This window comes from Bubalus kerabau, chromosome 18, assembly GCF_029407905.1.
Source record: "Bubalus kerabau isolate K-KA32 ecotype Philippines breed swamp buffalo chromosome 18, PCC_UOA_SB_1v2, whole genome shotgun sequence".
NCBI classification, from domain to species: Eukaryota; Metazoa; Chordata; class Mammalia; order Artiodactyla; family Bovidae; genus Bubalus; species Bubalus kerabau.
The window spans coordinates 12,765,544-12,784,236 of record NC_073641.1 but is presented as its reverse complement, the minus strand read 5'-3'; positions in this window follow the sequence as shown (position 1 = coordinate 12,784,236).

Genomic DNA, 18,693 nt, shown 5'->3' with positions numbered 1-18,693 from the left:
TATCAGTTACACGCTAAGTAGCATTCTAGCTCTATCACACTGCTTTTATCTATGATATTTTCATTATTATTAAAATATAAATTTTATCTCCATTGTTATTATTTATCTAGTAATAAAGTTATTCTTAACTTCCCAAAAATACTAGGTCTTTTTCATTTCTACCTATTGTTTTCTCATTTAATCCCATTGTAGTCAGAGAGCTTGTTGTGTATATGCTTTTTTGGTCTTCAAGTATTTATTAAGACTCTCTCTGTAATGGTACATGATGAGTTTTTCTAAATGTCCCGTGAGTCCTTGAAAGGAATTTGTATCTTCCTAGCATACTGTTTGGAGAAGGCAATGGCACCCCATTCCAGCACTCTTGCCTGGAGAATCCCATGGACGGAGAAGCCTGGTAGGCTGCAGTCCATGGGGTCGTGAAAAGTCAGACACGACTGAGCGACTTCACTTTCACTTTTCACTTTCATGCATTGGAGAAGGAAATGGCAACCCACTCCAGTGTTCTTGCCTGGAGAATCCCAGGGACGGGGGAGCCTGGTGGGCTGCCGTCTATGGGGTCGCACAGAGTTGGACACAACTGAAGCGACTTAGCAGCAGCAGCAGCAGCATACTGTTTAACTTCTCTTTATTTAAGGGTCATCTTTACCTCTAATAAATAAAAAACTATTTTGTATGATTTTAATTTAGCTGTATTACCTTTCTTTTGGTTAAAATATATCCGCTATATCTTTTGTCATGTTTTTACTTTTAACTTTGAGTCTTTATGTTATAGATATGTCTGGTTTTTGTTTTGCTTTACTTTTCAATTCTATATGATAATCTTGATCTTTTAACAGGAGTTAGTCCATGTACGTGTATTGTAATTACTGAAATATTACATATTTCTTTTTTTAAGTGGTTATTGTGAAGTTTTAATGTGCATACTACCTTAACAAAGTTTATATTTAATCTATATCTCTATCTTCCTCCAAAATAACACAAGAATTTAGAATACTTTAAATCTAATCAGTGCCTTCCCATCTTGCACATTACTTGTGTACAGCTTTTTTTTTTTTTTTTGGTTTTAAATTATAGTCTTTTAATTTTAAATACATTTAAAATTCTGTACACTTTTTACTCCCCTCCCCATCTTATACATTTATGATGTTATATTTTACATATTTATTTGTATAACTTAAACAGTGCTTGTAACTATAATTGATTTTATTGTTTATGTCTCTTTTTTTGTCCTTTTTTTTATTTTTTAACTTTACAATATTGTATTGGTTTTGCCATATATCAACATGAATCCGCCACAGGTATACACGTGTTCCCCATCCAGAACCTTCCACCCTCCTCCCCATACCATACCTCCGGGTCATCCCAGTGTACCAGCCCCAAGCATCCAGTATCACACAGCTTTTAATTTCTTGTCTTTTTACCTCTAAATCATGCTATTGTTGACACTGTTAGTTTGTAGAGTCAATACTAATTTAGATTTATCTCATGCTTACTAATTTATGTGTTCATCATTCCTTTTTCCTTTTCACTCCTAATTTCTGAATTTAATGTTACTGAATAATTCTGTGTTCAGCCAAATGATCATTCCAAAATGGGAGTATAATAACAAAATTTTATCTTTGCACTTTAGCCAATTAATTCCCTGTGGAAGAAGATATTCTGAGGATTATCAGGGTGGGGAGGTGAATACTATTTAGGAAATCATTTTGGGCACATATGAAGATTGAAAAGGGTGTAAGAAAGAGGGTATTTTATCCACCAGGGATTAAAAAAAAAAGGAGCAAAATTCTTATACTCCACTAGTTTTATACACTGTCCTGAGCATTAACAAGATACTGCTTGAGAAACAAGGAAATAGATTTTCCATAGACCTATGCCTGTTGAAAATTTATTATTTTGCTCTTGAAACATCTGTTGTCAGTTGTTGTAAATAATATAGTGTTTGCTTTTATTGTTTCTAAAATTTTGTCTTTGTCTTTTGAGTTCTTAAATTTCATTTCAATAAGACCAGTATATTTCTTTTTACTAAAACTGATTGCACTCTATTGTAGTTCCCAGATAAGAGGACTTTTAACTCTGGAAAATTCTTAATCATTATTTCTTCAAGAATTGCTTTTCCCCTACTCTCTTTATTTCCTTCAGGAACTATGATTAACATATATAAATCTTTTAATCCTATTCTACGTGTGTTTTTACCTGTCATATATTTCCATTGCTCTATCTCTCAGTGCTAATTTCTGGGTAATTTTATTAGATCTACTTTCTACTTACTAATTCTCTTTTCAATTTCATTCAGTTACATTCCCTTCTAGAAGTTCTAGTAAGTTCTTTTAAAATTTGCCTTGTCTTTTTAAAATTATTTTTATAATAGCTTGTTCTCTCATATTTTAAATTCCCTATTTTATGCCTTTAACCACCTAAAACATTAGTTTTATAACTTCTACCCAATGACTCCACTATCTAAAATTATTGAAAACTGTCTAATTTTAATGTGCTTTTTTAAAATATCTACTAACGCACATTCACTGTAGTCTGTCTTATGTATTTTACAACTGTTGGGTAGGAAGTTAAGCATGAGCAACAAGGGGTGGCCTGGCTGAAAGGAATGCAAGCTGATCCCTAAAACCCATCCCATACACACCCAGAAGAGCTCACAGATATAACACAAAATAACTCCAGAGACTTCCCTAACTCCTGCACATGCACCCTAGGCACACAGTGGATACAAAATGACCACAAGGGCTTCAAGTAACCGTAGGCAGCTAAAAGCCCACTGCTGCTGCTGCTAAGTCGCTTCAGTCGTGTCCGAGTCTGTGCGACCCCATAGATGGCAGCCCACCAGGCTCCCCCGCCCCTGGGATTCTCCGGGCAAGAACACTGGAGTGGGTTGCCAGTTCCTTCTCCAATGCATGCAAGTGAAAAGTGAAAGTGAAGTCGCTCAGTCGTGTCTGACTCCTAGTGACCCCATGGACTACAGCCTACCAGGATCCTCCATCCATGGGATTTTCCAGGCACGAGTACTCTAGTGGGGTGCCATTGCCTTCTCCGAAAAGCCCATTAAGAGTTCATAAATATTCTACATCTGATTATAACAGACTAAATTATGGGAAGACATAAACAATACAGCCTGTTCTTATATAACTTGCAATTGTCAATGGGCCTTGAGCATATGCCCATTCGCATTCCCCTTCACTGACTGGTGGTGGGCACAAGCAAGCCCTATTTTGCATAGGGCATAACCAACAAGAGGAGACTGGAAGTATAAAAACGGTGAAAAGAGAGGACTCCTTTGAGATCAGCCTGCTCCCATGTCTTGCAAGTGTCTAATACAAGATCTTTCTGTTTGAGCTAAACTGAGATGTAACTTATTTGCTGTTTTAAACCTTAGTCCACTGCTCCAGATATTTGTTATGATGAGACAAGAACTGAGAAAGAGAAATAAACTGACCTGACACAACTATGCTTTATCAAGAGCTCATGCTCAGCAGGTATTATCTGTGGGAATCCTAAGAGACTCAGATTAAGAGTTCATCCCACTATGTCTGTTTAGTATTTGCTTCTGCAGAAACTGCAGGGAATAGCTTTTTTATTAACATTTCTCATCTTAGGGGTATCCCAAATAACATAAGCAGAACAAAATCACATGTCAAACAAGTCCATAGAAGAACATTTTTCTTATTTTTCAAACAGTATCTTTCTAATGCTCAGGACACTGTAGAAAACAAATAGGTTATGAGAATTGTGTTCCTTTTTAATCAATGGTGAGTAAAATGCCCTTTTTCTTACTCCTTTCTTAATCTTTATATACACCCAAAATGACTCCCTAAGTAGTGGTTTCTCTCTCTCTCTCCACCACTCCCATAATCTTCCAAGTATATTCCTCCAAAGGGAACTAAATGGCTAAAGCAGAATTTCTAAAAGGAGCAGATCCAGAGCCCAGTTTAAAAGCAGAAGCTTTATAAGCTTCAAGGCAAACAGCTATTAGAATATTACTGAGAAAAGTCAACAGGAAATGGGAAAAGAGAAAGGGAAAATAGAGGGAAGGAAAGAACTGATATTTTTTGGCTGCTGACATTACATCAGTTTTCAAGACAACGTTTTGTGGCAGAGATTCCCTCTCCATTTGCAGATGAGACCCGAGGCTACACAGCAAAACAGGAGCTAGCCCATGTCTCCCTGACTCCCTTCCTCAGAATGAAAGTCCATGAGCCCAAAAAGCAGCTAATGGGAAACATCAGAAATACAGCCTCAAGCAAAGAAAATCTCAAAGCAGGTAAAACTTCTCTCATTTTGCATGTATTAAAAGCTGTGTTAATAAGGAAACAAGATACTGTGTACTCCCACTAGGCCATCATTTCCAATGTAAACCAGAACTCTACATAAGTGAGATAAGAATATGAATAAATAGTAAAAAAAAAAAAAATTCTTTTCAAAACTGAGATTTCGCTTTTTAGACCAGTTTTAGCTCATTAAAAAAAAAAATGAATAGATAGTACCAAGAATTCCCATTTATCCCTTATCTCTGCACACTATTTTCTCTTACTAACATCTTGCATTGTGTGGTGCACATGTTACCATTTATGAACCCATGTTTGGTCCATATCGGTGTTGTACAGTTAGATGGGTCTTGACAAATACATAATATTATGTACCCACCATTACAGTATCATACAGGATCGTTCCCCCATCCTAAAAGTCCACTGTGCTCCACCTGTTTGACACTCATCCTTCTCCTCTGAAACCCTAGCAACCACTGATCTTTTTACCGTCCCTACAGTTTTGCATTTTCCAAAACTGTCATGCAGTTGGAATCATACAGTAGTAGCTTTTCAGACTAGCTTCTTTCACTTAGCAATATGTATTTGTTATTCCTCTGTGTCTCTTGGTGGCTTGACAACTCATTTCCTTTTACTTCTGAATAATAGTCCTTTGTATGGATGTAGCACAGTTTGTTTATCTCAAGTTATACCCTATGAAGGGGCATCTTGGTGGCTTCCAGTTTTTGTCAATTATGAACAAAGCTCTTATAAATCTTTTTAAAATTCTAAGTGGATCGCGGAGGCTACTCTTTCTATAAACTCTGCATTAACCAATTAATTCCCTCAAGATATACTGCCCCATTTCAGATTTCCACTTTTTATCCTCTCCAACCCCACCTTCCCATCTCCCAGGTTTCCAATAGCTATCATGCTGATTCTCCAGGCTGGGAGGCTCACCCCTCAAACGGAGAGCAAGAAACAATGGCAGTGAAAGGCTTTCCCATTGTCAGTATCTGTGGCATTTCCCCGTGGAGACAGCCTACTCCGCTGAAAGCCAGATATACCTGTGACATAAGGTTGCAAAGCAATGCAATTCTAGCATTCAGGTTTTTTTGATGCTCCAGGACATTTATAAAAATCATAGAGTCATCAAAAAGCTTCACTCCCAGCTGTGTAGAAAGTGACTCTGCCGCTCTCATTTAATTTGGGTTGCATTACCTCATTCTATACATCATTCATGACAAGCAAGTCACCATGGGGCTCCCTTGGCTAACTCCTGTTGTCTTTGACTCAGCTCTCATTTATCTGGACATTTACTTCATAAATGTTGTAAATCCTATAGCTGAAAAAGGTGGTGCAGAAGTTTCAAGCCACCAAGAAGTGCAGAAGTGCAGTGGGGTCTGTCTTCATTGTCACAATAAGCAAAAGAAAACAGAGGCAAATAGGAATCCTAACTTCCTATCACGTTCTTGCCCTTCTCATGTGACTCATGATGCCATTACTCTGGCAGCTGGGATGGAAAGGGTGAGAGAAGGGAGATTTTCAAAATTGTCTCTGGATGGGCTATTTATGTCTTCCAACCTGGTACATTTCCTTGAACTTAAAGAGAACACCAAGACAGCCTGTAGTATGACTTCCCCACCCCACGTAAATGAATACATTTATACTTCCTCAGCTGTTTGTGTTGGGAAACAGCTAGGATCCTCCCTGTGCCTTATGGGTCCATCCAGATCTCTTGCATGTCAAGGCAGAAACTTAGGAGCTCGTGGTCTCAGGCCTAAAAGTGAGGAGCACCCAGACATGCCCCAGGGGAATAGTTCCTGTAAGGGTTTTGTCTTGCTTATAGACACAGCTCTTGCGCTGATCTTCATTATCCGGGCTTCATAATTTTCCTGAGAGGCGATAAGTCAGAAGCAGACAGTTTATTCTGGTCCTGCTAAAGGAGAGGCAGCATTTGAGACTGGAGTCTGCAGGCTTTCAGAACTGAATGCCAGTCGGCTCCAGGATTCAAATGCAATCAGATAAAAGAGCCTTTTCAGCCAAGGCTTAGACTCATTCCAATCTTCTGTACCCTTTCCTCCAACCATAAAACATTGTTAGAACCGAGGGGCTGCAAGATGCTGAGTCATCAGAGAGAGATTAGATCATGTCCATGTACTGTGCACAGACATAAAAGCAAATGTAAACATTTTAGAAAGGATTTCAACATTAAGGATTAAAGCAAAGGGGGTTTTATGTTTAACTAGGAGTTAAGCATAAATTCTATTTCCCGAGAATTCCATTAATAAAAGTTTTGCTTCTAAAGTGTTTGGGGGCACTGTGCAATCTGTAAGACCTTGGGCCATAGCAGGATAAACAAGCAAAACACAAAAATAGCAAAATTGACTGGAATTTCTCCCCAAATATGCACTGTACTTGAAAACCAAAAGAATAGACTAGCAAACAGATACATATTGTTCTGTTTTAAGCCAAACATTGCTTAAGAAAAAGGGAGCCAGAAAAGAAGCTTCCTCAACAAAGATCATCTCTTGAGTCCCCTTCTTGTAGAAGCTAACTAATCTGGTAATCGGAAGCACTCTCCCTCTACCCTTGGGTCCTGCTGAGCTTAATTCTTGTATTATGTAAACCTTAAAACCAATCACTAGAAGAATGTATCAAGGGAAGTTTCAAAGTCCTCTTAAGGTTAATTTCCCGTAAGAAATTTCTGGCTTTTCTTCTTTTGGTGCCTCCCTGTCCCTCCACTTAATTGCTTCTGTCTTCCTCCAGCCTAACCCCAGCTTGATCTTTCTTACCAAGGTCTGCCCTAGGACTGGCAGAGCAGACAGAAAAGCTCTTTAAGAATATAGAGTTTACTATTCATAGCAGTGACACAGGCCATTGAAAGCCAAAGCAGTCAAGTAAGGAAATCTGTCAGCCTAGATTATCTTTCCAGCACCTGGGAGGTAGGACTTATTTATAAATAAAAATAGACACCAAAAATGTCTGGCCCCTTATAGGCCCCTGATGTCTGAGAAGGCTGTACGGATCCAAGTCCAGAGGCTTTTCCCAGCTGTCCTCCAAACCTAGCAGCAAATTTTGTTTTTGAAACTGGAATTAACAAAAAGATGGTTTGCTTCAGTCCAAATTAAAATTCCTGCTAGTACAGGCAGTATGCTGTCTTCTATGGATTTCCAAACACTTAGCCACACTTAAACAGCTCTCCAGTCCTGTAACAGGAACCACCTATGTCACACACAGCATTCTCTAGGATTCATCTATCAGCCTTACTGGTGGGTTCTTGTCCAGATGTGGTCCTTGCCTTCTCTTTCCCTCTTTGAGCATCCCTGCATCCTCCATGGAAGGACCATGCTTCCTCTGTGTGAAGTCAAAGCCCTCTGCTTCTCAGCCTTCATGAAATTCCATTGCTTATCATAGAGCAGATTGTAAGACTCAAATCAAAATCTTTTGAAATAAGCCTACCTTTTAGAGAAGCATTTTGAGGTTACTTTGCTAAGGTTTGGGTTCTAGAAGCTGCATTCAGATACTTATTGCCAAGTTTAGAGGCCAGGTGATTCTGGGTTTAATTCACTTTGATCAAGCATTGGAATTATAAAATATGCACAGAGGGCTCTGCTCTTGAAGCTTTGTTGATTAGACCATTGTGCTGCAAAAGTCTCTGATTCAGAGAAGCTTACTGTACCGTTGCACTGAAAATCGACTTGAAAACATCTCAAGTAAAGGAGGCCTCGAACATAAACACACACTCTGAATTACCTTCAGAAATGATAGTCCTGCTTGTAAGCTAATACAATTGGTGGCTCAGATGGTAAAAGCGTCTGCCTACAATGTGGGAGACCTGGGTTTGATCCTTGAGTCGGGAAGATCTCCTGGAGAAGGAAGTGGCAACCCATTCCAGGACTCTTGCCTGGAAAATCCCATGGATGGAGGAGCCTGGTAGGCTATAGTCCATGGGGTCGCAAAGAGTCAGACACGACTGAGCAACTTCACTTTCACTTTATGGCATTTTCTTACACTCTTCAGCCTTTCAATTCCCATCTCTTATCTTCCAATTATGCCATCTCCTATTATAATAATTCTTGCCTTCTAGGGTGTCACGAATTAGCAGATGTTACCATTCTCCCCATTAGCTACCCGTATTTAGCTCTTTTAAGCTTTCCTCTAATCAGAATCCCTGAGACCTCCTCATCTTCAAACTATTCCTTCTCCTTGCCCTTCTCCAAATTCCCTAAGGTCCTATGCCCCTAACCTGAGCTTTATAAAGATCCAAGTGATATTCCAGATGCTTGCTCACCGGGGAGCCAAGAGACCAGCTGTCACCTCTGGCCTCTGTTACTCCGTGACTCAGGGTACGTGTCCCAAAATAGATCTGGCCTTTCGTGCTGCCTTCTCTCATTGCAGTCTGGCTGCTCGGGGCCTGGCCACTATCACCCATCACCCTAGCTCCCCTTTGGCATTATTGCTTTCCAGGTTTCTTCTCCCCACCAGGTGTACGGATTTCAGGCTATGTTCCTTCAAACTTGAATAGGCCACTGGTCAGCATTCCCAGAAAAGATATGTCTTTATTATCATCCTGGTTTGGAAATAGCCCCAAAACTTCTGTAAACACTTTTACCAAAACAAAACAAAAAAACTTGGTAAGATTTTCCACTCTGGAAAGAGAAAGCAAGAAGGAAAATTATTTATGATTTTAGACTCTTGATGTCAAACAGTATTCTGGAGAAAGTAACAGAACATCCCAGGCAGGATCTGCCTCAGAAAGGATTTAATGGGCTTGTGAAAGGGTGTCCATGCCTGGGACTATAGAGAGGACGTTTTCTCTTGCTATAGTCAATTCCCCTGGAGCTCCATGAACCTGCCATAGGCTTCTCTGCAGTGCTTTGTTGCCTGGGAACCCTGCTTTCTTCTGCCTCCTCCAGGACCTGTCTTCCCTTCCTTTCTGGGAAGCTCAAGTATGGCAGGTGGCAGGAAGTGTGTCTATGGGAATCGAGGGTCCCCACCCTCCTCCAGGAAGGTTCAGGGGCCCACGCTGTGCCCTGGGAGGCACTCGCTTCAGGAACTCCCAGGCCCACAGCACTAATCCTGAGAGCTTCAGGGGAAGAGCATTCCTATTTTAAGAGGGCCCGGGTAACATTGTGCTCACCCGTGTCTGAGTCACTCCTTCTCTTTAGGGTTTGTGAAAGAAACATAGTTCTCAGCCTTTAGCTTTGCAGGCTTTATTTTCTTCAGACTCAGTGATCAACTGGTTTACCACAAAATGGAAAAGGCGCTAGCAAAGCAGGGGTAACCAAGGAAGCTATGATGTCTGGAATTGTAATAACAGAGGACAAGCTAAGAGTTACATGAGATCTAAAAATAAGTCACTAACCATATCCTATTTCCTCTAACATACATATGCAGGTACCTAGAAGAGAAAACTGCCCATAGTGCAAAAGAATCAATAAAGAACACTGTGATGAACCACAGCCCACCCTAACCCAAAAAGGTAGCTCTGCCCTCACAGTGAACAGTATTTTAAGCAATGAGGCTATTTCACTGCAAGCTATTCATAATTCGTCATTATTGTACTTGAAGATGTAGAAACGCCAAGGGTCTTCACATCAGCCATTGCCATAATTAGAAAGGAACATCACATCATATCCATGGCATTTGCTACCCTTTGTATAAACAGGTAAGTTTGAATTCTTATATGGTTTGCCTACAAAAACATGTACTTCTTCCTTATCAGCAAGTTACTGTTTAAACAACTTTGTGCTTTAATATTAACATAATAACAGCTCACATTTACTGTACATTTACACAACAACTCATTACTAGCTCACTTAATCCTTATAACAACCATGTCAAGGGCCCCTTTTTCATATAGCAGGAAACAAAAGCTTAGAGAGCTCAAGTCACTTGATCAAAATCACGCCATTTGGAAGTGCTAGAGTTTAGGTTCAAATTGAGGTCTCCCTAGCTGCTCACCTTGAGAACTTAATCACATTTCTATGCTGTTGTTTACAAAACCAAATGTTGAGCCCTAACGCTGTCAAACTTTAATAGCAAATTCTCATTCCTCCAACTCATTGAGCTGATTTTTCACACATTTTAAATGACATCAGTTAAAACACAGTCTGTACTTATTTCTCAGGCTTCCGTACTGATATCACATTATAGGTGTGGCTCAGGAGCATAAGTACCTGGTTCAGGGAATCCCAAGCTTTTCCTTATCTTTTTTTTCCCTTCGAGGAAAATAGTGGCCAGATCTAAACAGAATGATCCTGGCCCCAGGTTATAAGCTCCCAATTCTTTTTTTTAATTTCTAAACATTTATTTTCTCAAATGATGTGCTTCTCACAGACTGAAAAGAAGCTATTTGCTGACTTTCACTGGTCCATGAAGCACATGCTGAGTAACACTGCTTTACTCTAATACCTTCATGCTCCTTTAACTCCTAATTCTTTAGGACCACCCAGGTATCTGTATTCATTTGCTTGACCTGCCATATAACAAAACACCACAGACTAGGTGGTTTAGACAACAGAAGTGGATTTTCCCATTATTTTGGAGGTTAGAAGTCCTAGATCAAGGTGTTGGCAAGGTTGGTTTCTGCTCAGACTACTCCCCTTGGCTTGTAGGTGGTCGTCTTCTCCCTGTGTCCGCACATCACCTTCCTTCTGTACCAGTCCGTATCCTAATCTCCTCTTCTCAGAAGGATAATGGTCATGTTGGATTAGGGCCCATTCACATGACATCATTTTATGTTAATTACTTCTTTAAAGACCCTGCCTCCAAATACATTTTGAGATACTGGGGGTTATTAATAGAATTATGAGTTCAGTATGTGAGTTTGGGGGAAGGGTGGAGACATAACCCATCCTGTAATAGTATCCCAACAATTCCCTTTTATAAAGTTCTCTGTGGTGCACATGTAAATGCCTTTGACCCTGACAACCCCTGCTTTCTTTAGATGTGTTTGTGTTACCTCCCTGTGGTGATATAGACAAGCTTTTCTGTGAGCAAAACCATAGTTCTTATTCAAACGCTATTACCAGCAACATCAACTGTATTATTATTTTCATCTTAGAAGACATCATTGATCTCACTTGTAAAAAAAAAGTTATATATACAGAAAATGTTTTTACCAATTGTGAATTACCAATTAGCAAAAACAGATTCTAGATTTTTAAAAAGTTATTGAAACCAATTAAAGAAGGAAATGGCAACCCACTCCAATATTCTTGCCTGGGAAATCCCATGGACAAAGGAGCCTGGTGGGCTACAGCCCATGGCGGTTACAAAGCATCAGACATGACTCACCGACTAAACAGCAACAAAAGTTGAAACCAAAAATGTCTTCTTAATTTTTTTTCTTCTTCTTAAATTATTACTGTATATACCTGGAATTTAAAACTGTACAATCTCTAATCAAGATGGAATCCAGCTAATTTATCCTGGGCCCTCAGCATATGTCACAATTCCTGGTCATTCTACGTGAAGATTCAAATGACTGAAGAGGCCATTCATGTGTGTCGGTTGCATCGGTCTAAAAGCTATCATTATAGGATGCCTACCAGTTTCACATATAGTGCCATTACGCTGGGTGTGTTATGTGCATTAAATCATGTATCTCCTCAATTTCCTGCAGGACAGAAACTGTCTACTTTACCAGTGAGCAAGCAGAACATCAGAGAGCTTCAGTAAATTGCCCAAAGTCACACAGCTCACTTTGTGTGGTCTAGATAAGTCTTAGATGTGAGTCTAGTCCTGTCTGACTCCAGAACTTTTTTTTTTTTTGACCACTACAAATTGCTTCTTTGACTTCTTAAGACAGGTAACAGTACACTCTTAGTGGCTCAGAACTTTTCCTGGACATTAAAAATATCCAATCTAGTTCCATCAACTGTGAGTTTTGACAAATAAAATAACAACAGCATCTTAGTTTCTGTGTCAGAACTGCAAAATAAATCACAGAGTATTCATCATCAGAAACAAAATCTACATCCGTCTTTGGGTGATGATGTAAGGCTATGTAAAACAACAACGGATATACTTATTTTTTGTCAAAAAAAGTTAATTATATTAAGTAACCCTAATTAGTATCACCAACTTCCTTGTAACACCTCCAGGACTGCAGTATTGTGATCCTATAATACGTTTATTTCATTGTTTAATTGTGTCTGTTTGAGCCCTGGCTTACAAGGCAAGATTTCAAATGTGTTGAAGGCTGCTGCTGCTACTGCTAAGTCACTTCAGTTGTGTCTGACTCTGTGTGACCCCATAGACGGCAGCCCACCAGGCTCCCCCGTCCCTGGGATTCTCCAGGCAAGAACACTGGAGTGGGTTACCATTTAGGCACCCCTTTTTATCCTCCTTTGTATTGTCTTGAAGTGCTAAGTATAGTGCCTTGTATAGAGCAGATGCTCAATAATATATAACAATCAGCTTTAAAGTCTTCACAAAATAACCACCAAGAGAAGCCCATTGAAAGACTTAGTGATGAACCTCATAAGCGTGCAACAGGGTATCTAAGAAATCCCTACACCTGGCCATGTTGAGCCAGCCTTCTTAGTTCTCTGGGTCAGATGTACCCTTTCCAGACTTTGGTTTGTAACCCCAAATGCCTTCAGGTTGGCTGATGGTGCTGGTGAGGTATGTTTTTGTCATAATTGTGTGATTCAATTTGCTCATGTATAGTAGGAAGTAGAATAAATCTTAGCAGGTCCCATTTGGGGGCCCCAAAGGCAATCCTAAATATGATTCTGTTTGGGGCTCTTGTCAATGTACCTACGAGAGGCCAGTTGAAGCATCCAGTCAGCCCAAGGCTATGAGCGCAGCTGGCAGGGCCTTCTCCTTCCTCCTGTGGCTCAGTTGTCTTCCATCTCAGTGGGACCCCATTCTCCTGGCTGAAAAGTGGACTACTGAAATTATACCAACAGGCAAAATCAGGGTACTTATAATTAGAGCTTTACTCTAAAAACTAACTAGTCACATCATACTTCTTTATCTAGAAGTTTAAAAAAATAAATAAAGAGTAACTCAGAGGAACATATAAGCAGATTCAGTACTTAAGATTGTGCCCCAGGGCCCCTTGGCAAATATAACAAAAACCCTGATGCCAGAGATAAAGATGTATTTCTCAAAGAAATGTGTTGTCTTCAAAAGATAGATCTAATAGTGAGTATGTGATAGATGGACATTGATAGACCTAGTCCCCAGGAAAAATGTATAGTTTGGAGAGCCTACTTAGATGAACAGAACTTTTCTTTAGTTTGACATTTCCTTTCAGTTTAGGAATTCTGTCTGCAAGTCTGTCCTACACCCTTATATTTGTCCCAGAGTAAATCTGGGCACTCCTTCTTGAGTTTTCTACACCTCAGACAACTAAGAAAATTATAAAATTGTTCAGCCTATGGAGACAAAGTTTTGAGAATGGCTGATAGATGAGGTGAGTTTATGGGTCTCCTGATCATTTAGTACTTTGATGTGGAGTTTGCAGCAGTTGAGAAATCATCGAAGTTCTAGGAATTTAAGTGGTTGCCTCCAAGAGGCTCAGTAGCTTGGGCCATCTTAAGACTGGCAAGATGCTTTCACCTCCTTGTCTAGGAAGTTTTTGTCTGCATCACACCATCAGGTAGGTTATTAACGCACTAGTATCTAGAAGTAAAAACAGAGGTGGAAAGAAATGAAAAGGATAAGGTCTCTCTGGTAAAGACTCTTCTAAATTTAAGTAATCTTCCTCAGAAGATGCTAGTTTGCAGAAGACAGTGATTTAGATTAGGAAAGAAGGCCATGATTTCCAAAAGTGAAATAAGCACAAATTAGAACAGAAAGGTAAAATCTGAGGTGCAAAGCATGGCAGGTGATAGAGCCTGGATTATCCCAAGCACCACCAGAGATGCCTGTGAATTCATTATCCTAGTGTAGACTCAGGAGATGATTTAGCAGAGCATTTCTTCAAAACAGCAATTCTAGAAAATGAAAGAAGACACCAGGGCCCCAGAAGAAGTGAACCACACCAAAGTCATCACTACACAGCTAACCCATCCCTTTCATCAAGGCAGAAATGACTCCATCTTAGCCATAGCCTCCATGATCTCATTAGCAAAGATACTGAGACTCTGTTGTTCCTCTACCAGGGAGAATTCAAACTGTGCCACAAGTTATTTCACCCAGAACATCTCAGTCTGATTGGATGGATATGGATGAGGGAAAAAAAACTCTATCTCCCCATGGTAGTTTCTTTAATCCTGTTGCTGGCAAGATACTTGTGCAATAGAAACTGAGATACATCTGGATGTCTCCTTGTGTAGGCAAGGCCTAAACCGAGACATCCTGAAGATTTACAGATGGGTTCAAACACTTTCATTGCAAGTGAGTAGCTTGGCCAAAGGGCAATTTATGGACTTACTAACAATTCAGAGGTGAATCTTGTTTGCCGCTAGATGGATTTAGGACTCAAATAACAAGATCAGGACATGGCTGCTTTTATTCTTCCATTAGTCCTTCCTTACACAGTCTCTAGTCCCACATGATGGCATTGGCAGCACAGACCTCTCAGCTTCTCAGGGGCCCAGCCCAGCACACAGGAGCAAGAGTTCTATTCCCAGGAAGTCTGACAGTATCTGATTAGGTCACATGCTCTCCTCCAAACCTAGACTATGGCCTGGAACATGTGCAATCAGGAGATGGAATCAGGTACACCAAAGCCACATGGACTGAGTTAGAAGAAAAAAAAAAGAATTCAAGCTATGGTTATCATAAGAAGAGAGAGTACAGGATGGCCATCATCAAAAAGTCTACAAATAATAAAAGCTGGAAAGAGTGAGAAAAGGAACCCTCCTACAATGTTGGTGGGAATGTAAGTTGGTACAGCCATTATAGAGAACAATATGGTGGTTCCTCAGAAAACTAAAAACTTAAAGTCACCATATGATCCTGCAATCCCACTCCTGGGCATATATCCAGAGAAAATTCTGATTTGAAAAGATACATGCACCCAAATATTCACTGCAGCACCATTTAAAATAGCCAAGACATGGAAACAACTTAAATGTCCATCAACAAATGAATGGATAAAGAAGATGGGGTACATATATAGAACGGACTATTACTCAGCCATAAAAAAAACAATAAAATAACACCATTTGCAGCAACATGGATGGACCTACAGATTATCATACTAAGTGAAGTCAGATAGAGAAAGACAAAGATCATATAATATCACTTATATGTGGAATCTAAAACTATGTTCAGTTCAATCATTCAGCTGTGTCCAACTCTTTGCAATCCCATGGACTGCAGCATACCAAGCTTCCCTGTCTATAACCAACTCCCAGAGCTTGCTTAAACTCATGTCCATCGAGTTGGTGATACCATCCAACTATCTCATCCTCTGTCATCCCCTTCTCCTCCTGCCTTCAATCTTTCCCAGCATCAGGGTCTTTTCCAGTGAGTCAGTTCTTTGCATCAGGTGGCCAAAGTATTGGAGCTTCAGCATCAGTCCTTCCAATGAATATTCAGGACTGATTTCCTTTAGGATGGATTGGTTGAATCTCCTTGCAGTCCAAGGGACTCTCAAGAGTCTTCTTCAACACCACAGTTCAAAAGCATCAATTCTTCAGCACTCAGCTTTCTTTATAGTCCAACTCTCACATCCATACATGACTACTGGAAAAACCATAGCTTTGACTAGACGGACCTTTTAGACCCACAGACATAGAAAACAAACTTATGGTTACCAAAAGGGAAGAGTGGGTGGGAGGGGGATAAATAAAAGGTTGGGACTAACATATACACACTACTATACATAAAATAGATGACCAACAAGGACCTACTCTATAGCACAGAGAACTATACTCAATATTTTGCAACAATCTATAAGGGAAAAGAATTTGAAAAAGTTTTATATGTGTGTATATATATATATATATATATCACCGTGCTATATATCTGAAACTAACATGACATTGTAAATCAACTATAATTCAATAAAAAGAAGAAAATGTAAATACCAAATGACAGAAACAATGAATGTTTGCTGCAATTAGTAAGTGGTTTGAAGATCATGTTTGCCAAAACCTTTTGTCTTAGCTTGGGTCTCCCCCAGAAAACAGAGCCTGAGATAAAGGCTTGCACATGGGTCATTAATTTCCAGCGATCAAGCCAGGAAACAGTTGAGAGCTGGAAAGAACAAAACAGGAAAGGAGAAAAAAATAATGCAAGGGACATTGCAGAGATATGTAAGAGGAGCCATCCAGGAGGGGAGAATTTATTGACTGGCTACCATCCTCCATTGGTGGAGGATTGCCCTTCCCGGCTTGTGCACGCATGAGAACAGCCTGGTGAGTTCCATCCAGTGGCCCACACTGTGGGACAAGTCAGAAAACCTTGGATGCGCAAAGATGGAGATAGATGGTGTAGCTGGTTTCCATGGTAATGACTGGAATAAATGGTGGAGCAAGAGGATATGGGGTGGGGGACAAGGTTTGGCCAACATATCTTTCCTCTTGGATACTCAAATTGTTTTACTTTTTCTTGTTCATTGCTGCAGGTCATTTATCATAAAAAATAAACTCTAAAAGACAGCACAGGGCTAGGTTATGGAATTATATGAGGAATAGTAGGGGAAGACTTGGGCTTGAATCCGGCTTAACCACCAGCACTGTCATTTAGAGCAAATCAATTCATCTCGCTGATTATCATCAGTAAAGCACAGATGTCAATAATGCCTACCTTATATAATTTAAGGTAATATTAATAGCACGTAAAGTCATACTGTCACTTTATTTTCACGTTAATTTCATTTCCACTACAGTCAATTACAAAGGGGTCTCTGTAAATTTTAGATTGTTTATACAAACCAATGGAGAAGGAAATGGCAACCCTAGTATTCCTGCCTGGAGAATCCCACAGATGCATAGCCTGGGGCCTACCACCTGTGCCGTCACAAACAGTCAAGCGCGATTTAGCAACTGCATGATGACGACAGCAGTACAGACTAAATGCACTTAGATAAGGGACACGTCTAACCGCTCCTGCTTTTCTCCTGTTTTGAAGTCTGTAGTTCATTGTGTTTGAAGCAACACCCAGCTGACTGCAAAGTAAAGGATGTACTCCACCATCAGAAGAGCTGCAAATTTTCATTGAAGTTGCCACAGGATACACCATCAAGCTGGATTTAGAAAAGACAGAGGAACCATAGATCAAATTGCCAACATCTGCTGCATCATCGAAAAAGCAAGAGAGTCCCCCCCAAAAATCTACTTCTGCTTTACTGGCTATGCCAAAGCCTTTGACTGTGTGGATCACAGTAAACGGTGGAAAATTCTGAAAGAGATGGGAATACCAGACCACTTGACCTGCCTCTTGAGAAATCTGTATGCAGGTCAGGAAGCAACACTTAGAACTGGGCATGGAACAACAGACTGGTTGCAAATAGGAAAAGGAGTATGTAAAGGCTGTATATTGTCACCCAGCTTATTTAACTTATATGCAGAGTAGATCATGAGAAATGCTGGGCTGGATGAAGCACAAGCTGAAATCAAGATTGCTGGCAGAAATATCAATAACCTCGGATAAGCAAATGACACCACCCTTACGGCAGAAAGCGAAGAACTGAAGAGTCTCTTGATGAAAGTGAAAGAGAATGAAAAAGTTGGCTTAAAACTCAACATTCAGAAAACTAAGATCATGGCATTCAGTCCCATCACTTCACGGCAAATATATGGGGAAACAGTGACAGACTTTATTTTTGGGGGCTCCAAAATCACTGCTGATGGTGACTGCAGCCATGAAATTCAAAGACTCCTTGGAAGAAAAGTTATGACCAACCTAGACAGCATATTCAAAAGCAGAGATATTACTTTGCCAAAAAAGGTCCATCTAGTCAAGGCTATGGTTTTTTCAGTAGTCATGTATGGATGTGAGAGTTGGACTATAAAGAAAGCTGAGTGCTGAAGAATTAATGCTTTTGAACTGTGGTGTTGTAGAAGACTCTTGAGAGTCCCTTGGGCTGCAAGGAGATCCACCCAGTCCATTCTAAAGGAGATCAGTCTTGAATATTCATTGGAAGGACTGATGCTGAAGTGAAACTCCAATACTTTGGCCACCTCATGTGAAGAACTGAGTCATTTGAAAAGACTCTGATGCTGGGAAAGATTGAAGGCGGGAGGAGAGGGGGATGACAGAGGATGAGATGGTTGGATGGCATCACCGACTCAATGGATATGAGTTTGAGTGAGCTCAGGGAGTTGGTGATGGACAGGGAGGCCTGGCGCGCTGCAATTCATGGAGGTCGCAAAGAGTCGGACACGACTGAGTGACTGAACTGAACACCATCAAGATCACCCCTCAAATCCTAATTTCTTGAAGGTGTACCACCATTATCTTTTTAACCCCATTTGAAAGTCTAAAATAAGGGAGGAGTCACTTTATATCCAGCCATGTAGTAATT